At 44.8% G+C, this 21,898-nt stretch overlaps 1 protein-coding gene across 5 annotated transcripts in view; it reads left to right on the top strand.

Moving 5' to 3' along the window:
• Nucleotides 1-21,898, top strand: part of ZBTB38 (zinc finger and BTB domain containing 38) — a 76,150-nt gene that overhangs the window by 26,974 nt on the left and 27,278 nt on the right. For 2 of the 5 annotated variants that reach the window (XM_029213936.1, XM_029213938.1), the window contains one exon: nt 7,205-7,309. The gene's annotated coding sequence lies outside the window, so the exon portion shown is untranslated. Of the gene's footprint in view, nt 1-5,678; nt 5,784-5,940; nt 5,955-6,221; nt 6,432-7,204; nt 7,310-21,898 lie in introns of those variants that run through there. The other 3 variants (XM_029213937.1, XM_029213940.1, XM_029213939.1) reach the window with 3 other exon arrangements.

Raw genomic sequence — 21,898 nt, 5'->3', positions numbered from 1 at the left:
AGGTGGTCACAAAGCACCAGCTGATCTCCCTGTGCTATGCGGCTGCTTCCCACTAGCTAGCTATTTTACGTTTGGTAGTGTATATAATGTCCACGCCACTCTCTCACTTAGTCCCAGCTTACCCTTCCCCCTGCCCGTATCCTCAAGTCCATTCTCTACTAGGTCTGTGTCTTTATTCCCGTCTTACCCCTAGGTTCTTCATGCCCTTTTTTTTTTTTTCTTAGATTCCATATATTTGTGTCAGCATACGGTATTTGTTTTTCTCTTTCTGATTTACTTCACTCTGTATGACAGACTCTAGGTCCATCCACCTCACTGCAAATAACTCAGTTTCGTTTCTTTTTAATGGCTGAGTCACATATATACAATGGAATATTACTCAGCCGGTACTTCTTGCTTGGCTCTTACGGGAACGTGAAGCACAGACTTCAGTTGCTGTGTGAAACTTAGCCTCACTTTATTCTGTCATTGAGGGAACTGTGGCCCGGAGAAGTTCTGATTTCTCCAGGTCACTCAGAGAGTTAAGTGGCCACGCCTAACTCCCAGTCCAGTGCACTTTCTGCTAAACCAAGGTGCTTTTAGGTCACGTGGGAAGCCCAGTTCTAAGCCAGAGGTTGGCAGACTTTTTCCGTAAAGGGCCAGATAGTAAATATTTTAGGCTCTGTGGATCAAGGCAAAACTGAGGATGATATGTAGGTATTTATATAACAACAAAGAAAATAAATTTCTATGAACTCTTTATTGATGAAATTAAAAACATACTAATATATAATATGAAGTATAATAATAATTATATATATTTTATATATATACACACATAGTGCCATAGATACAGAAATGATTGGCTGTGCCTGTGTCCCAGTAAAATTTCACTTATGGACAATGAAATTTGAATTTCATTTAATTTTCATGTCATGAAATATTATTTTACTATTGATTTATTTTTTCAGTCATTTAAAGATGTCAAAACCATCCTCAGCTTGAAGGTTGTACAAAAACAGGTGGCAAGCGAAACTGGCCTGTAGGACGTAGTTTGTGGACCCATTTTCTAAGACAAAAGCTGCAAACTGGGGGCCCATTGGTCAGTCCAACCCATATATGTACTTTGTTTGACTTCTATCAAGAATTTTAATTGAATCCATTGCCAACTTTCTGTTTTCTATTTTTTGAATTGTATTTTTTACTTCTAATTATAAAAGTAATATATATCTACTTTGAATTAATTTGGAATGTTAACATTTTGGCGTGCATTCCTTCAGTCTTTTATCTATGCCTGGTGATTTTTTTAATAGTTGAGATAATATAGACAATTTTGTATCTTCTTTTTATTTACTTAATATCATATCATAAGCATTTTATATCATTTTAAAGTCTTTCATTAACATAATCTTTTAAAACTTTATCGTGAAAATCTTAAACAGGCGTACAATATGAAAAAGCTAGTCTAATGAACCCCTGTACAGTCCTCGCCCAGCTTCAACAGTTCTCAATGGCTGGCCAATCTTGTTTCATGTAAATCCTCTCCTGTATTATTTTAAAGCAAATCCCAGATCATATCGCTTTATTGCTAAATATTTTAGTATGATTCTCTAAAAGACAAGGATACTAAGAGAAGACGCTTTTCTTTTTTTTTTGAGGAAATAAATGCTAAAGTATTTAGGTGTGGAAGAGAATGTTTGCAACTTACAAATGATTCAAGAATAAAAATAGCTAAAAAGATATGACTGGAGTGTATATAGTTTTTTGGTACTATTCTTGCAACTCTTCTATAACTTTGAAATAGTTCTAAATAAAAAGTTCTAAAAATATGGAATCCTAAAAAAAATGTTGATTAGTAAGAAAGAAAAATAACCACATGATATCGCTTTACAAATGAACTTATTTACAAAACAGAAACAGACTCACAGAGAACTTACAGTTACCAGGGAGGAAGGGTTGGGGTAGGGAGAGTTACGGAGTTTGGGATTGACATGTACACACTTGCTATATAAAAAAAAAAAAAAAAAAAAAAGGAAGAAAAAGAAGAAGAACCACAGCATCATTATCACACCAACAAATAACAATAATTCTTTAATAACTTCAAATATCATAGTCAGCATTCAGATTTGTCCAGTTAGGTCATTTAAAAAAAAAAAAACTAGTTCAAAGCACAATTCCAAATGAGGTCCATACAGTCCAATTAATGTTCCCTTACATTTCACTTAATCTATAGGTTTCCTTCCCTCTCTTTCTTTCATCCTTGCTATTGTCATAAAAATTTTGTTGAAGAAACAATTTGACTCATAGGGTTTCCCCAAATCGGAAATTTCAGATTACATTCCTTGGTGCTGTTTTTTTTGTTTTTAAATTTAATTTTATTTGTTTATTTTTTATACAGCAGGTTCTTATTAGTTATCTATTTTATACATATTAGTGTATATATGTCAATCCCAATCTCCCATTTCATCCCACCACCCGTCCCCCAACTGCTTTACATGTTCCTCTGTCTCAGAGACTTTCTGTAAAGTGGTCATTACAGCTAGAGACCTGATCAAGACACAGAATATATTTTATATAAAAATCCTGATTTGGGCTTCATTGGAAAATTCTGCAGATCTGGCATTACCACCTGGCAACAATTGGTCTGGGGCTGGGTAGTGACAACCCCATCCCCCATTTAGGTGGGACATGAATGATCCTGTAGGCCCCAGTTCCTACTACTTCCTGCCTGGCTTCCAGGGGCGGGAAGCTGCCACCTGCATTCTACACACTGCCTCTGCAAGGCCCTTGGTAGACTTCTCAACACGACATCACAGGAGGCTTTTCAGGAATGTAGTGGAGATTAGAGAAGATGATTTGGACGGGGACTTTCTTAAAATGCTTAAAGGGAAAGAGAGAAGCAGGCATATAAGAGGGAGCCAAGTGACAGAACTTGGTGAGTACCCAGGATGAGGGGAAGAGAGAAGTAAAACAATAAATTAAATTAATAGTGCGTGAAGAATGGGAGGCAGAACGAGTTACAGATTCCTAACCCATGGTGGGAAACAAAGGAAGCAAGTGGGTTTCAAAGGGACACACTTTAGATTTTTTCCTATGTAATGATAACATTGAAACCTTAAAAAAGAGAAAGAAGGGGGGCAGTAAATAAATTGGCCAAGAGTCAAATCAGAAAGCTGAAACAGGCAGTTGTAACATAACAGAAATCATGTGGGGATTAAATGAAATGAGGTACAAATCAAGGACAGCTTCCTAGAAAAGGCCGCTAGAAAAGGATCAGGGGCCATGCTGTGGAGATGTTGAAGAATTAGTAGAAATTTAAGAGAGGAGAGAATCTTAAAAGTCTTAGGATATTTTTTTCTTATTTGCAAATGCATTGAAATGACAAATATTATAAGGATATAAAAATATATCACATTTAGTTGTTTTGAAAGGAATAAATTTTTACAGAAAAGAATAAAATTATGACAAGTTGGGACGTTCTTGGAAATTTCCAGATAATTCCCCATACTAAGAAGAATGATTAAGAGAGAGAATCTGTGACCAGTTATGAGGAAGGGTGGAAAATTTTGAAGGACAGTCTGATTATGTAAGTTTTAGGCTGTGGTGTTTAAAACTGTTGCCGTGATATTTTAGTTATTAATAACAATTTAGGGGAAATCTACTCACTTTTGGAGAAACATTTGGCCCTAGTGAGAAAGAAATGCCACTGTTTATGAATTCCAAAGTGGATGTAAGGAGCCATTCACTTGCTAAGCCTCTTAGGAGAGCCAGAGCCGATTTCACCCTTAGCAAGCTGTTGACAGCATCTGATCAAGGTACCACCTGAAACATGTTAGCAGCACAGAAAGTGAAGTCAGACCTATATTTAAAATCCCTTTATGTCACTCCCCATGTGACCCTGGCGGCCTACCCATGGAAAATTTCCATGGTATAAAAGTTGCTTTACATATGGGAACTACGGTTCTTACTGCTTGGATGGTAGGAACTTAGAACTCTGAATACTTGACCTCGAGCACCGACAGCCGTATGCAGATGCTTCACACGTGTTATCCCATTTAACTGTCAAAAAGCCCTACGAGGTAAGCGTAATACGAAAATCAGCCCCATTTTACAGATGAGCAAGCCAAGGCTCAGGGAGGTTAAATAACTTGCCTAAAGTCACACAGTGTGTAGCTTTGTAATTGACGAAGCTGGGCTTTAAACCCAGGCAGGCAGAATCCAAAGGCCAAATTGCCTCACTCTACCACCTCCCACCTTCCAATCGCTGGGCAGCACAGAGAACAGCACCTCATACTGGCACTTCCCAACTAGAAGTTCCTAATCCCCATGCCTTAGTTTTCCCAAAAGCCTCAGTGGAAACACATAAACTTGCAGTCAGACCACAGATTTCCTTAGTTTGGAATCCATGATTAACAACGTGTTCGCTCAGGTTTTGTAGCTGATTGGCAATTACGTATACAAAAACATTGCAGGATTGTTGGGTTTTTTAAGTACGAAGATGAATCCTCAGTTAATAAATGCAGTTTAGTGGAATAGCTCTCTCTGAACGTGGCCCATGGAGAAAGAATAAAGGGCACTGGCTTTGAGGAGGTTGTAACCTGCTAGTGTACGTGTGTGTGCAGGTTGCCCAGTCTATCAACCTTCAAAACCCTGTCTTTATTTTTAAATTACATGATGCTTTAATTTGACTTTAAGTCAGTATATTTCTCTGTGATTATTAAAATGTTTTAACTGCTTTGTATGCAATATTGGAATCTCCTTTATTCATCAGAATGATCACAATCTTAAAACGTGATCAGGAACTAGGAAGCAGAATTGTGTACGCTGTATTCCAAGCTAAAAACAGGATGTAAGGCGTGCAAAGAACCTACTTCTTATCCTTTATAAATTGTAACCTGGGAATGAATCTTTTCAAAAGAAAATTTTAAAATAAGACTCATACTACCAAAAGGCAGGGAACATGGATGGTTTTGTAGAAAACAAGCAAACAAAACCTGTACATTAGAGCACTAGGCTGTTAGCTCCTCCGCAGGGCGAGTTTGTGGCAGGCCTCAGTAAATACTTTCTCAATGAGCAGTCCCTGAATCTTGGACGAGAGATCCTAGCAGGCAGTCAGTGCGCTTTATTTCAGGAAGAGGCCCGGGTCTTTTGCGTGAACTAGCTTTTATAGCACGTTAGGAAAATCAATCTAGGCCTCTCCTGTCAGCCGTGGGAAAGCGCAGGTGACACTCGATTCCTGAGAATTTAAATTAAAACTGCAGTTGACTTCTCTGAAGCCTGCCTCTTAAATGTGCAAGGGTTGGATGTTCTCTGGGATCTGGGTGCGGAACCCAGGGACCCCCTCTGCGGACCCAGGCCTGGTTCTGATAGTGACTAGGCTCTGTGGCCGTAAAGCCCCTAACTCGGCTGCCCTCGCGGCAGGTTCTGAATTGTGTTCTCCCCCATGAGAGGGAAGCGGAGGCCGCTGCTCCCTTCCTGGCGTCTGGGGCCGTCGTGGGTTCCCCCCACCCCGCCCCCAGTTGCACCCAGGTTGGGCCTGAGGCCTCGCGGGGTCGTAGTGCGTCCCGAGGCCGGGTCCTGGGCGCGTTGACGCTCCGACATCGGGCCCGCGGCTAAGGCCGGGGAGCCCTCTTCCCGGCCAGGCTGCGTCCCCAACCCCACGCCGGGGGCGGGCCGGGCCGGCCGAGCCGAGCCGCCGGCGTCCATTTTCTGGGCGGTGCTGCGAGACGCCGCGGCCTGACTCGCGGGTCCGGAAGCGCCATGGACCCCCGGGGAACGCGCTCGCGGGGCAGCGGCCGAGCCCTGTAAGTGCCACCGCAGGGGCCGTATGCGGGACGGGTGGGCGAGACGCGGCCGGCCCGACCCCTCTTCTCCCAGGAGGGAGCCTCGAAACCCGGCAGGGGAACGCTGGCGCAGGGCTGGGAGCTCCGCGGACGTCGGAGAGCCGAGCTGCTACGGCGACCCGGCGCCCGCAGGTGCCGGGACGCCCGGGCCCGCGCCCTGGGGGAGGGGGTCTAGCCGCAGGGTCGGGCACGTTACGCCGCAGCGAGTGGCCCATCTGCGCGGCTCTGCTGGAAGGCGGGGGGCCGGGGACAAATGCGCACCCAAGGGCTGGGGACGTGACGGGCGCCAGTCCAGAAGGCTTGGGAACTGCGCTAACAGCCGCATCTCCCCTCTCCGGGACTGCGACTCGGACCCCGGTCCTGACCCATCGGGAACCTGAGCATTTCCTTGGTCGAACACCAGAGCCCCTGGAATTGAAGGGGACGTGCAAAAGCAGGGCCCTGCCCCCAGGGGCTTGCAATCTCAGCCTTCTACTTCGGCAGTAGTTAGGTCTCCTCTATTGGTACAACACGACCGCCCGCAGTTAGCCACTTCTTTGCAGGGTATATTATAAATCACCTGAGATTTTAGTCTCTCCGCGGTGCCACTTTATAACTCCTCTGCTACAGGTAAGTGACTAATTCCATTCTGGACTTTGGCCCAAATTGAATATCTCTTCTAAGGATCCATTATGGATGATACGTATTACGGTGCTTTATACATATTTTAAAGGTTAAAGAGTTTTCTCCTAATTATCAAGCTCAACTGCTCGGTCAGGTTCTCATGGTTAAAAAGCATAGGATTAAGTCCGCGGTTTCAGAGAAACTTCTGGTGAGGTACTATCTCTGAGTGTAGTGTTTTTCCAACAAGAGTAGAGACCCATTAGAAGATTGTGAAATCAGTTTAGTGGGTTACTACCGGATTTTTTTGAAGATATAGAATATATAATGCAATATAAAAAATAATAGAGTAGACTAGAAAATATCAGAGTGCATTGCACATAATAAGAGTAAGCATTGTTTTTTAGGCTTTGGGGTTTCATTTTTTATAATATGATTTTTAAAAACGGTGGGTCACTGTCAAAGTTTCTAAACCTTGACTAACAGGTTAATAACCCAGGGTTTGGAATCAGTTGAACCTGCATTTAAGTCCCAGGTCTAACATAAACTAGCTCTGTGACCTTGAATAGATTCCGTGACCTTTCAGAGCCTCTTTATGTAGCTGTAAAAATGGGGGAATGTCTCCTGTGAGGACTGTATGAAGTCGCATGTGTCAATCACTTTGCCCAGTGCTTTACTTACAGTAGGTGTTCAGTACACAGGCTAATTGCAATCACTTTTGTTGCTGATATATTCAGTCCTGGCACCCAGTTATGGGACACTGCTTTTTTTCTTCTTTTTAGATCTCGATGCGGTGGAGATGGAAGACTCAGAATCAAGGATTTCCAAGTGATTTCTTCCAAAGCACGAGAAACTAACTCTGTTAAGCCTGCTCTGTTCTAACTGAGGTAACTGAATTTACATCTCTCCGTACTCTACGTGAAATAGGAAATGTTTTTTCTGAGGGACTGAACCACTCCCAAGGAGCTTATGATTTGTTGCCAGCGATCCACCAGGTTTGGGGATTACAAAGTGACAATGACATTTAGGCGAGCTGTTGTTAAGGAGACATGAAGGGGGAACTAAGGGCTTCTCATTCCAGTTCTGTCAGTGACTGTCGTGGGAGCTTCTGTAGGTCTCTTCTTCAGGCCGGAAGGACCCACAGACGTCACTGAGGCCCAGAGAGGTTAAATGACTTTTCAGAGAGACCCAGTGAGCTGGGTGGGGAAAGGCCTGGGGCTCGCATCTCGATGGCTCAGTCATACAGTCAGCTTCTGGGCCTGCTGCAGGGTGACCACCGTGCTAGGCGCTGAGGATACAAGCGTGAAGAGCCCGTCCCCAGGACACACACTGTTTGCACAGATGAGTATTGACAGCCCAGAACACTAAACTTCACCTTTGAGGCATAGACAGGGCCCCAGATAGTGATAATAACAACTACCATTTATCAAGCACTTTTGTGTGTGAGTGCAAGGCAGTGTGTTAAGGGCTTTAAGTGCTGTGTTTTTACTCACTCCTCACAATAACCCTGTGAAGTAAGGAAGAAGAGACGTGAGGGATTGAAATGTGAAAATGCAGGCAGGTCGTAGAGGGCTTTGCCCCTCAGAGCACACTTAGGATGCACGTTCGGTGTGTAAAGCACGATGCTAGCACCATGAAGTTCAAGGGAAAGTGCTTGCCCTCTAGGAGCTTATAACCTTAACTCCAGAGAGGTGGAGTCAGGTGGGCAATGCCTGACATTAGCTTCCCTCCCTTTCACCGGCTTCCCCGGCAGTCAGTTGGAGCGGATCCGGAAGAGACCAGAGTAGTTGATACATCATACTTCTGGCCCTTCAATGCAAGTTTTCATTTTATTCAAATTTAACATACCTTGCCATCCACTTGTGAATACATACGCTTTCAATTTATAAACAATAGTAAGGGCTTCTCTGAATTCATTTGTTTATTTGTTCATGCAACAAATGTTTATTGAGCTCCTACAAGGCACTTACTTGGGTATTCAAGACCAAACGTATGACTGTGTTTTCACAGTCATGATAACGGTCATGCGCATTCTGTTAGCAAGGAATTATCGTTCACCTATTAGAATTTTTCTGTTAACGTGCTAGAATATTGGCTGCAAGGATGTTGGAGATTAACCCATAAATAGGATTCCAACTGGATAAGTAGGAAAATCTTTTTTAAAATCTTCAGAAAGGAATTTCTTTTAATTTTTTGATTCTGCTGTTACTGTCACCTTTACATAGAGGCCTTTTCTTTGTCCACTTAACCTGTCGGCAGAGGAAAAAGCAGTTTGGCGAGGGGGCTTTCTTTGACTTGAAATGCTCTCCTCTTTTAGCTTGTAGGCCGCACAAGACACTGAATGTTCAGAAGTAAAGCAATTTAAGAGCTACTTTAATTTACAAGGTACAAAGTTAGAGGTAGCTCCAGTGATTGCATTAAGTAACAGAAATCAGGTTGTAAGCCTTGAATGCTACTTGTAATAAACTTAAGCTCCAAGTGGAAAACGTTTGAAACTCCAGAAGGAGATGTTGAGTATGAATGTGCTTTGCAAACTTCTAGGAGTTCTATAAACGTTACAGCGAATATTTATCGAGTACCTACTATGAGATCGGAGGGAAAGGCAGGGCAGAAACCAGAGACAGGGAGACCAGTTAAGACAAGGACCACAGTCCACCAAGGAAAAGGCAGGGTTGGGGGGAACTCAGGGAAGACCGGAAATGGGTGATAGCAGTGAAACAGGAAAGGAACAGACACGAAGGGACAAATTGACACAATCTGACATCTGATTTCCAATGTACTCAATTGGAAATCTGAGTAGAGAAGAAATAGCTAAAGTTGACACTGAGATTTCCAAAGCAGCGGCACCCATGAAGATACTTGGAAGGAGGTGAGGGGCTGCATTTTAGAGGGGCTGAGTTTGAAGTGTTGAGGTATGATGTCCCCCAGACGATCAGTGACTTTGTACCCCGGAGGAAGGCCAGGGCTAGTTTGGGAGACACTGGGTTGTGAGAAAAAGTCGAGAGGTGAGAGAAGAGATTTTTCCGGTGGGAGACTGTAGGGAAGCAAAGCTTGAGGGTGGAGCCTTATGAGAAAAGAAGGACCCAGGGAGGACCTAGAGAAAAGTCCGGCAAGAGAGTGAGGAAGAAGGGCTTCCCTGGTGGCTCAGTGGTTGAGAGTCCGCCTGCCGATGCAGGGGACACGGGTTCGTGCCCCGGTCCGGGAAGATCCCACATGCCGCGAAGCGGCTGGGCCCATGAGCCGTGGCCGCTGAGCCTGCGCGTCCAGAGCCTGTGCTCCACAACGGGAGAGGCCACAGCGGTGAGAGGCCCGCATACCGCAAAAAAAAAAGAGAGTGAGGAAGAACAAGAGAACAGGGCTCCAGAAGCCAGAGCAGGGTGTTTCCCAGAGGAGGGAGCCTCGAGCGTTAGACGCAGGAGGAGGAGGGTTGAGGCCCAGGAGGGCCATTGGTTTGACAAGCGCTAGATCACACATTTGTTGGTGTTCTCCTTTCCTTTGTTGGTGTTTTCCTTGCAGAATGAATATCAAGTGGTTTCATTTGCAAAAAATTCGTAGCTTGCGCAAATGAAGAGTCACTGTTAAATTTGATCCTTGCAAGCCCCAAAACACATTTCTGATTACTAAAATTCAGGCTGTTAAATGTGGTTTTAATGGTAGTCATCCACTTTATTCTGTTGTCAGCAGATTGACCAAAGACGATCCGTTGATAGAAAGCTTTTTAAAAACTACATTTCTGTTGGCGCAAAGGTTTCTAATTAATTTTGTAATTAAATTTGTATTTTGCCTTTTACCATATGGCTGTTGTATGACATGAGAGAGAGAGAGAGTGAGTGTGTGTGTGTGTGTGTGAGAGAGTGTGTGTGTGTTTTCATGGGCATATGAGCTTAGTACAATGGAATGAGAAGGCCGGGGTCAGATAAATCTGGTTTCACAACCTAGCTGGGCCATTTTCCAGGGTTGTGACTTCAGAAAAGTTACTCTCTAAGCCTAACTTTTTCCATCCATAACTCAAATAGGATTATTTTGAAGATTGAGTAATATATAATTTGCTCAGGATCTATACTATAGTAGGCAATTAATAAATGCTGATTCCCTTCCCCTTAAAACTTTTTTTAGGTATATATATTTTTGCATAATATTCATCTATATCCAAAGCCTTATCTTTATGATTTATTTTAGTGTGTTAGTTTTGTCATGGAAAGAGCATACCTCCCGCGATAGCTAACCTATCCTGTGAGAGTTCAGGTGACCAGTAGTTTAGTACAGATAAGAATCCACTTGGGGAATTTATTAAAATGTAGGTTCCCAGGTCCCTAGCACAGAGATTCGAATTCAGTAAATTTCAGGTGGGACCCCTGAGAATCTCCATTTTAAACAAGCACTGCTGTGATGAAGGTTAACAAATGCCAGTTTCTAGGAAGCAGAGGAAGGGTGTAAACCTGAGACTTGATAGGCTGATTTCAATTCCATGAAGATACGCCTGTGCTCGAAATTCTTACATTTGTGTTATTCATGTTCACGGATTATATTTGCAATGAGATAAAAACACATGGATCCCAGATGTGAAGGAACGGTGGTCTTATCGCACCTCACTATTGCCATCCACGGTATATCCACGGCAGTACTGGGTGACATACAGCCCCCAAATCATCTTCTTTTCCCTGCAGAGTAAGTGGTGACACCCTGTCACTATGCCCAGAGTTTGCAAAACCAGCGTAACTTTAAATGTTGTTACCAATAATATATTTAATGGCAGTAACGGTGCACAATCACGCCATTAAAATATTTTGATGCATTTGTCTATCTGACTCTGTGTCTTCTGGTTGATAAACATCTGTGTCATTATACATCCTTTGTTCTCCGCATCTTGGAATCATATAATTTTTAGTTCACGTTGTTCCCAACCTCATTTTATAGATGAGAGAATAATTTATCCTTTTTTCCCCTCCTAGTCCCAGCTCTCTTCTTTGCTTATTCACAGGAAAGGATTGAGACATATAAACATGCTTGGTGTTAAGCTATGTACGGAGAATATAAAACATATTTGACTTGTGTATATTAAATTGCACTTTACGTTCCTTGTACGTAATTTACAAATCAGATGACTCAGTGGGGATATGTTTATTAAAAAACAATACTGAGTCATTTTATAACTGTTGTTGGCATTCCATTGATGGTTTGCTTCTTTTGGAACAGGATGCCAGTGTCCTGGAGCCTTGCCTAGAATCAGGGTTTCTCCGTCTATACCCATAGCCCTTGAGGAGAGAAGACAGAACTGAATTTCATGAAGTCCATTCTATACCTTATGTGCATTATCTCAGCCATCTTATTAGAATCTCCACGTAACCCGGTGTGGTAGAAATTGAGGCAAAGAGGTTCAGTAATGCGGCAGATGTTGTAGAGATGAGATTTTCGCGCCCTGGGCTCTTATCTGGCTCCAAAGTCCAGCCTCCTCTCTCCACACCCCGCGTAGTTTCCCCAGCCACATAGTGAGACTATGAAATAGATCATTGTTCCTGATTGTGGCTTAGAGACCCTTGTCCCTGGTATTACAGTAACCTCAGAATTTTTGACAAGAAGCAAATGGACAAAGGGAATGTGCAAACTTGAGTTAGTTCAACAAATATAAACCATGTGCCAGGTACCAGATCAGGACTCCACCCTCGTGGGCCCTCCCTATCTTTGTCACCTATTCTTATCTACCATCCAAGTGCTGCTGCAGGCTTTTCTTTTAGAGTGAAAACACCAATGGATTTCTGCACTGATAAGATCAAGATTTGTGTCTTGCTATAGCTGTCCCGGTCCCTGTGTGGGGCTGAGTGTTCCCAGAGTCGCTCTGTCACTTCGAAAGTTTAAAACAGTTCCTTAGGGGATTGCCCGGAGGTGCACAATAAGTGTTTGTTGATTACCCTCTGAGACCCTGAGGAAGTCTACAGGGGGCCAGGGAAGGAGCCCAGAGCCCTGCAGAGGGGGTCTGGGGAGAGGTCAAAAGACCACCGTGTATGAGACAGGACTGGAGGCTTGGCAGTTCTTCCCGTGACCCACTGTGCAACCTTGGGAAAGAAAGTCACGTAACTTTGCTGGCTTGATTTCCTCAGCTGTAACTGGAGAAGGTTTGGCTCAGTGATGGCAAAGGCCCCTAAACAGAGGTGCTGAAGCGAGCATATGGCAACTTCACGTCTGAGGCATGCCAGGGGTCCCGGATTGCAGAGCTTCCTCCGACTGTCGGCGAAGGCATACTAGTACTGGCCAGACCTCAGGTTCTGCCTTTACCCCATACCCTTTTGAGGAAAGTGCATGAATTTAAGAGTGAGAGAGATTGTCTGCTTTGGAGGAAATAAGGATTTTTACTGGCTGGCAATCAATCAAAAGGTGACAGAATGGGAGGTAGGGAATCACGGTTTGAAATTTTATGGCTAGGAAGAACACTAGAAACTAGCCCAACCTCTTTGCATTCCAGATAAGGGAACGGAAGTGCAGGGAAGTCATAGGATTTGCTCAGGGTCACACCGCTAGTGGCAAACTGGGAACAGAAGCCAGTGTCCCTTGCCCGTCCAGAACGCTGTCTGCAGAAACAGGTAGGTCCTGTCCTAAGGCAGATTATCAGGAGAGCAGGAGGTGGCAGTCAGTAAGCAAAGCCTAAGGAGGCACTGGCACTCCACAACTATTCTGTTGGGGAGAGCAGCCTATCATGCCTGCTGGGCTTCTCACAGACATTGCTAAAAGGACACTACAGTGCACACTTTCTGTCCCATCGAAGCCCTGGGCTTCTTGTCAACTAAGATAATGAAGAACATTTCTTTTTAATCTGGGAGAGGCAGAAGGCTGCCTCCTGTTTTTTAAAGCACTTTCCCTCTCTTATTTAAATGAAAATTGCTAAGGTCTACAATAATGTAGTTTCAAGAGGAATGAAACATTTTCTCAGGGAGTATGAAGAGGAAGACGCAGCTCACACACCCCACGTTGCTGGCCACGCCTATGTGCGTGTTCATCGCAGGGTGCCCCGTTGTCACGAGAAATCCAGTGGCTGTACAAATGCTACAGGGACATCCTGGGGTTATTTCAGTAACCCCTGAAGGCCGGCTTTGTGCCAGGTGAGATAGATAGGAGCTGCCACTTCCTGCTTTGTGAGTTGGATGTTGTTTCTAGGTCCCGTTTTGTTTGTGTTATTTTTCCTGTTCGTGTGTTAGAACAACTTCTGACTATTTGCAGAGTTGATTACCACTAGATAATAAGACCAGCGATTCAGTAAAAACAAAGCTGAATTTATTATCTTACCAGACAAGAGAGACTGGCGTTCAGAATCAGTCTCCCCAAACGTATAAGCGTTTTTCATGCAAGCATGGAGAGTTCTGATTAGTTCTGATGGAATGCTGGTTCGCTTCTAGACCAAAGTGAGGATTTTGTGTTTTCAAAACCTACTTGGCATTCTGGTCTGTCCCTGCGTAGGCCTATTTATTCTGGTCTTGTGGTCCTTGACCCGAACTCGGAGAGCAGGGGTGCCGGGGTCTCGGGTGGCCCTTGGTGTTCATGGGGGTAGGCAGTAGCCAGTCGTAGCAGCTGTGTCCCAGGTGCCTGCTGCAGATTCCTCCTGTTGTGTGTTCTGCCCTTTCCTTTGCACTAATGCACGTTCCACCTTTGCTTTAAAACGGGAAGGGGTGGGAGGACCACTTTGAGGAAGCAGAAGGCGCTGGGATACATGGAAAAAGGGATGACGTGGCAGTGAAATGAAGCCCCGAATGGGGTTTCTCTCAGATGTTAGAGAACTGGCCTACCCCGGGTGCTGTGCTAAATCAGGTTTAAAAAAAAAAGAAAAAGAAAAAGCCTGACCTTTAAAGTTTTTCCTGTCAAGGTCTAGCAATTCTGGAGTTCCTTTAGCCCCTGTACCCTGCAAGTTGACTTTTTGCACAGAAAAAGAGTGAAATGTTCTCTCAGAAATTGCCTGGGAGAACGTGTTTTTCTCTAAATGAAAATGCGCTACGAAGTGAGTTCTTACCCTGTTTTGTTGTCTATTTAATATTCTTAATGTTCATCTTTGTTTTTTGACGTTTTTTCAGGAAACCACTCAGGAGCTTTGTACCATGTTCGAATGATCTGTGTTAAGACTTTCTTTTCTATTTAATGATAGGCGTTTCCAATAAGATGATTTGCGCGTCTCTCTATTTTAGGAAATACTTTTCGAGGCCTTTAATTGTTTCTCTTTTATGAAGCTTAAACGGGAGTCTTACATCCAATCCTAGCAGCTACCTTCCATTAAAAATGACCTATTTTTCCCCCCATGAGGTTTCCTGACTCAGGGAGGAAAATAAAAGTCGGGTGATTAGTCATTGTGGCGTTCAGCAAACAAATACTTCGGAGGCCATGATTTATGTTGCTGGTCGGAAAAAGAGGCTATATCTGCCTCTAGACAATGACTCTTGTGAAAGGTAAGTGTCCTGTGTTCCCAGAAGGTCCCCAGAGTGCCCCTGTTCGTTGCGTTCAGGTTTCTAAAACCCGGTGGCCATTTTCTGTGAGTTTGAATCCCTGTGTTAAACTCCTCCCCCTGTGGAGTCTATGAGCATTTGTTTTCTAAAATGAAAGCACAGGCAGAAACTCGAGCTGTTCCACAGAACAGGCTGTTCTTTAGATGGTTTTTTTTTTTTTTTTAGATCAGTGTATCTAAAGCATAATTTTTCTAAACAGTCTATTGTGGGTTTTTATCTACAGTGGGTTTGGGTTTGTTCGGGGAATTTTACTTTTTTTTAAATGCAGACAACATATTTATTGATGTAATTGCTCCCTGTTCCCCTCACCCCCAGATAATTTCACTCTGAAACAGGTGAGCAGGGGAACTATTTGGATATCTACTGCCAGAAACCTTCATTTAGTTTTAATCAAATTTCTTTGGGGGTAAAATTGGCAAAAGCCAACTGGAACTTAGTTCCTTTCGTACTCTTCCCTGCCCCCCCCCGCCCCCCATCCCCACCCAGCAGTTTTCCCCAGTCAGTTTCTTTTGTCTAAACCATTGTGCATCCATTTGTGTGTCTTGCCAGAGTTTTTGTAGCATTTCCGCAGTACAGAAAAGCTTCTTTGCCTCTGATTGTACGTCAGACTGGCCGGTGGGCTTGCCTGACGGCCCTGCCGGTCACCTGCATCTCCTGAATCCTAGTTTGTGGTGACTTTCACAATCCCGTGCTGCCTCAGAGATCTGTGCTGTCATGGCTGGCCTCTTTCCAGGGATTGCGGTATTGCCAGCAGTGGCTTCAAACTGGAAAAGTGGGAGGTGGAAGAGAAGTGATGGAAAACATGGGAGGAGGGATTGTGGAAAACAGAAGAGAAGGAAATGTGTGTGCAAGGAAAGTATGTACATGGACTCAACTAAATATCTGGGAGCCCAGGTCTATAAAAGTGATCTCTGTGCCTTGGCATTTTGTGTCCGGATGCAGGTGGGGAACCACTGTGAATGTGGGGCTGTCTGTTGATGGTGGGGAAGAGGCATGGCAGAGCTGGGCAAGAACACCAGAGGCTCGGGACCTCCCTGGCGCTCCAGTGGTTCAGACTCCTTGCTTCCACTGCAGGGGGCGTGGGTGGGATCCCTGGTCTGGGAACTGAAATCCTGCATGCCGCATGGCGCGGCCAAGAAGGAAATGAAATAAAAGAATAAAGTATAGCTTTAAAAAAAAAAAAAAAGCATCAGCAGCTCTTCTCCAGGAGGTCCCCCCAGCATGACAAATGCTTAGACCGCTCCCCAGACCAAGTGGGTCGGCTCTGCACCAGCCCCCTCAACGTCTCCAGAGCGGGGTTTGCTTCCTTGGCTTGACCGCCATTGTTCCATTGAATACTTCTCTGAGATTCCCCGAGGACACTTGTGATCTTGCTGGATATGCTTTATTGTGTTGACCCCATTATTTGACCTCCAGGCTCCATTTCTGTGATCTAGTTTCTAGACTTGTTGTCTCTGTGACGCTGTGATGGAGCCTGATATCAATTCAGAATACCCTGACCCACTGAGCCGCTACGCATTCTCAGCAGTTACTGCTTCCCTTATTACATCACCTGCGTCCGATCACCGAACGCTCATGACAGTGGAGAGCTGGGTGCCTCTGAGAGCGAGCGTCTGATTCTGTGGAGGGCTGACTAGGAGTTATCACCTCTCTCTCGAAGCCTGAGCAGACTGTATCATTAAAATGATTTTAGGGAATTCCCTGGCAGTCCAGTGGTTAGGACTCGGTGCTTTTACTGCCGGGGCCCAGGTTCAATCCCTGGTCAGGAACTAAGATCCTGCAAGCCGCGCGGCACAGCCAAAATAAATAAATAAATAAATTTTTAAAAAAAATTTGACTTTGAAGCAAAGTGGAGAGTTTGATACCTGCCCCTCTGTCCCCCAGGACTCGGTAGGAAATTTCCCACATGGGAATGAACAAACTGGAGGGATCCTGAAGAAATATTATGTGACCCAAATATATTCCGTGTTAAGGCTTCTCACCACCCCTTCTTCATGAAGATGGAGTACTTTGGTAGTTTTGAAAGCTTGAATACTGATATCTCACCATTTAAATTTTAGGAGGGCTATGAATGTATGGAGGTTGATATATTACAGGCTTAAGTGATCTATCCTTATGTTATAGTTTAGGGTCTAAAATTCAGATACATCCAGGGACGGGAGGGTAATATAAATGTTCGACGTAGGCTGGGTATAGGAAGATAAGAGTGGTTAGATCATGGCAAACTGGAGGGCATTAAAACATTTTAAAATACTCTGGGGTTGAATGAAACGGGTCTGCAGGCCAAGTTCAGCTTCTGGACTGCTGCTCTGCACGGCAGTTACAGAGCTACACCATCTGACTCCATCCACCAGGCTGGGTTTCCTCAATGGCAGCTTGCCCAGTCTTCCTGCAGAGCATTGGGCGTGGAGCTCTCCGAGACCCAGCCCAAGAAAAATTCATGGCTGTTGAACCTTCTCCACGTCACGGCAAATAAAGGAGCTACTCTGGATATGAAGTGTGTCCATGTCATACAGGCAAAGTGATTTGTAGCAGCAGAACACAGCTTGTATGTCGGAGGACATCTGGAGAGGCATCAGACAGAGCAGCCTTGACTAAGCTGCCCAGCGTTCAGTGTGCCCATTTCAGGATGGAACAGGAAGGACCCACCAGTGGAAGCCCCGCCTTACCCGGCCATGTCACTCCCAGGGCAGCTGAATGGAGCCAGGCCTGCAGAGGCTAACCTGGATGGCACTGGGCCATGGGGTGATAGCAGAGGACAGCGGACATATCTTGATATACCTGGTCTCTGATATTGACCTCTTGGCCCAAGGATGCTTTCTGAAATATCAGGCAGTTAGCAACTTCCTAACTCGTCCTAGGCTGGGACAATGTGAGAATTGTCCTCTCTCTCTGTTGACACTCTGTTGACCTTCCGCACATCCTGGAATTTATAACGTCTTCCCTTTTTTCTAAACATCTTTTAATCACTCTCGTTTTCGTCAGCTCTCTTGGCGCTAAGTGAGTCATAATGTCTGCAAAGCACTTAGCACAGGGCCTGGCATGTAGAAAGTGCTCAGTAAACATTAGCTTTTATTGTCACTGGCATCATCACCGCCATTATAACTCTTGTCATTTCCCCAGTGGATACGGAAACTTGGTTTCCTTAAACCTTAGACTTGGTTGTGTACCTCTGCCACCAGCACCCTGACATAAAGGAAGATGGACCACACATACATAACCCACTGTGTCAGAAAATGCACTTCCCATGATCCCCAGCTCACTCCTGTGCACTGATGTTTCGGGAGCACTACCCTAGACACCGCGGTGAAGTACAGACACAGGCTTGCATAGAGATTGGTCCCTGTGGACTTGATAACTAGGCGGTACTTTGGGACAGTCTCAGGGGTGGACGCTGGGGAGGGATGTGCCTTTGACATTATACGGTAGGGATGTATGATGGGGTGGTTTTGACCACACTAAGAATCTGATTCTGAAGGCTTCAGTCCCCTGGCTGTGACCTTAACCTCAACAAAGTACCTGATTCCTCCCCCCACCCTATTGACCTTCTGGCCATGCAAACCCTGTTGCCAAGAAGGGAAATTCCTATATTAGAGGACAGACAACCCTGGTGCATCAGGGAGCCGACACAAATAGTAAAAATGTAGAACTTTAAAGATAGAACATATATCGGTGTAAAAATGAGGGGCAAGCCAGTCTCAGTGAAGATTTTGGGACCCTGGTAGGTGATGAGAAGGGAGGTATAGCTGAACGTTTTTCTGTTTGTTTGTTTTTTGCGGTACGCGGGCCTCTCACTGTTGTGGCCTCTCCCGTTGCGGAGCACAGGCTCCGGATGCGCAGGCTCAGCGGCCATGGCTCACGGGACCAGGCGCTCCGCGGCATGTGGGATCTTCCCGGACGGGGGCACGAACCTGTGTCCCCTGCATCGGCAGGCGGACTCTCAACCACTGCACCACCAGGGAAGCCCACTGAACGTTTTTTAATGTTGGTGACCGAGAGTATTGCCTGCTTCTAAGAAACATTTTGAAAAGTAGAAATAACCGATCCCATGCTGCCATGGTGGCTTATTGTTTGGACAGGAAGCTACTAAGGTGGTGAGGAGAAAATGGCCACAGTACCTTAGAGATGAAATCCTAGCTTCATATCAAATTCATTTAGTTTAGGAAGTGAATTAACTAAAAGCCTTTTCAGCCCCTCAAAGCTCTCGCCTGTATTTTGAGGGTAATGTGGTCTAGTATTTTGTTAATTTATGATTGTGGTGATTTTTTTTCCTTTCTGTACTGTACTTTCAGATGGCCTGAGGCACTGGACACTTAGTGGCCTGGGGTCCTTAGGGCTACATGAGACTCGGAAGTGGAACTGTATACTTAGCAGTTCCTGAAATGGCTCTCTCTTTTTTTCTTCCACCTCTTCCTGCCACTGTTGGGGAACTTAGCTTGGAGATCTGGCCCCCAGTCCCCTCTCCCATCCACCCAGATGAGTTATTGCTGTGGCATCTGGTAGCCTCCCAGAAGATATGTCTAAATCCCCAAAGCTACGTCTAAATCCCCAAAGCTACGTCTAAATCCCCAAAGCTGTGAATGTGACCTTTTTTGGAAAAAAAGGTCTTTGCAGATGGAAATTTTGTAAGGCTCTTGAGATGAGTTCATCCTGGGTTATCAGGTGGGCCCTGAATCCAATGACAAGTGTCCTTAGAAGAGACACACAGAAGAGGGACACATAAAGAGGAGAGGGCCATGTGAAGATGAAGGTAGAGATTGGAGTTATGCAGCCACAAGCCAAGGAACCCTGGAACCATCATAAGCTGGAAGAGTCAAGGAAGGACTCTCCTCCCTGGAGCCTTCAGAGAGAGCTCAGCCCTGCCAACACCTTGATTTTGGACCTCTGGACTCCAGAACTGTGAGAGAATAAATTTCTCTTGTGTTAAGTCCCCAGGTTTGTGGTAGTTTGTTACGGCAGTGTTTGGAAATGGATACAGTGTCAAGCCTAGCCTTGATTCAGAAGTGCCTGGGAACTTGTGAAAAATCAGTTCCTCGGGTCTTACCCTGTGGCTGTTCTGATGCAATCAGTCTGGGGTGGCACCAAGAAACTGAATTTTTAGTAAGAGCCTCCAGGTGATCTGATAGATCCATTTACCCTCTCAGTATTGGTAGTCCTCAAGTTCCTCTTCTTGCCCTATTTCCCTTTTACCCGCTTTCCTTGGGCATTATCCATGCTTGTGTGTGCAGCCACCTCCTATGTGTCAGTGCACCGCACAGCTGAATCTTCAGCCCAGCTTCCTTTCATCATCAAAGTCTGTCATGGAGGCCCGTGGTTGGAGAGTGCCAGCTGCGTCTTCCACAGGCTCCTCAGAGGGAACACAGACCTCATCCTCTTTCCAAACCAGCTCTTTGGTCTGGTTCCTTACCTGTTAATGGCACGTGTAGGCAACAGAACTGATGTGTCAACCTTCGTTCTTCCCTCTTTCTTTCTCCTCCAAGGTCCAACTAGTTGATGCCTCCATCCAAATAGCTTTCACCCCTTTCTCTCCTTGTCATCCCCACCTGTCTCCTTGCCTTCTTTCTAGATCCCCTCCAGGCATCCTTCTCATCAAACTGTTCCCAGAATGACGTGTCTGCAAATGTGTCAAATGATTCTTGCTTCAAATCTCGTAAATGACTCACCGTTGTGCAGGCTGCACGTTAGAATCACCTGGAGAGTTGTTTGTTTGTTTTTTTTTTCTTTTTAATCCCAATACGTAGCATCCACCCAAGACCAAACAAACCAGAATCTCGAGTTGGAGCCCGACTGTTGGTATGTTTTCAGGTTCCCATAGGTGATTCCAATGTGCAGGTAAGGGTTGAGAACTACTGGGCTAGAGGATCAGGTCCAAAGTCGATGCTTTCTTCACGACTGGGTCCCTGCCAGTCTCTCGCCCTCCATCTCCCACCCAGCCCTGCCCACACACCCCATGCCACAGACATCCCACCTCCTTGCCCTTCCCCAGATGCGTCATTCCATTTCCTGTGTCTTTGCCGTTGCTTGACCTTTCCCTAGAATAGAATGCCTTTTTCCCTCTTGGATTCCAAAAAAATGCTCCATATCTCTCAAGACTCAGTTCCACCTCACCCTCCCTGACTCGCCTTCCGCAAACCCAACCTAAGGCTGCCTGCTCCAAAACCCTGGGCATGCTCACTAGAGCACTGCCATCATCATGGAGGAGCTGTTTGTCTGCATGTCTTGTCTCCTCCATTGGACTGTGGGCTCCAGGAGGCTGCTGAGAAGGGAAAGAAAGAAAGGATTAAACAAGGCCGAGGGGACAAAATCATTTTTCTGTTTCTCTGAATCATTGTATCCACGCTGCCTTCTGGTTCATCAGGCACTTTTTAGAAAACAAAACTACTTGGTTTTAATGAATGTAATGAAGTTGTAGCAGTAGTGGTGGTAGTAGTAGTATGTAATACCATTAAGTGAGCACTTGCTAGCTGAGGTCTCTATAGTCATTGCCTCGTTGAACTCTCATGGTAATCATCTCAGGTATCATTCCCACTTTACAGAATGAATTAAACAAGATGCTGTGTGGTCAGGTAATGCAGAATGGCAGAGAATATGAAGGGGAACGTGTAGATGACCACTTGGTCAGCAGTATGTCTGGTATATCGACTGATCAGGAAAAACTGGTTTTATTGGTAAAAATAGCTAATGTGTAGTTTTTTGAGTGGCAAGTACACATTCGATGCTGAATTTGGCATAAAAAATACACAACCACTAAAGGTATCAATCATAAATGAGATGGTGGTTTATATTTACTAACATTTGGAATCGCATAATATAGTCTTCCTTTTAAGTGTGCTAGAAGGAAGTTGTGACCCAGAGTCACAAGATCAGGGTTGAAAACCCAGCCTTGCCAGTTACAAGCCATGTGGTGTTGGGATTTTGGCTTAATTTTTCTGAGCTTTAGCATTTTCATCTTTGAAATGGAAATATTATTTCACAGCCCACAGGGGTGTTATG

This window comes from Monodon monoceros, unplaced genomic scaffold (genome assembly GCF_005190385.1).
Source record: "Monodon monoceros isolate NGI ecotype Baffin Bay Population unplaced genomic scaffold, NGI_Narwhal_1 Super_Scaffold_11, whole genome shotgun sequence".
Classification (NCBI taxonomy): Eukaryota; Metazoa; Chordata; class Mammalia; order Artiodactyla; family Monodontidae; genus Monodon; species Monodon monoceros.
Note: the sequence above shows the minus strand (reverse complement) of the source record. Positions and strands in the feature narration are given on the sequence as shown.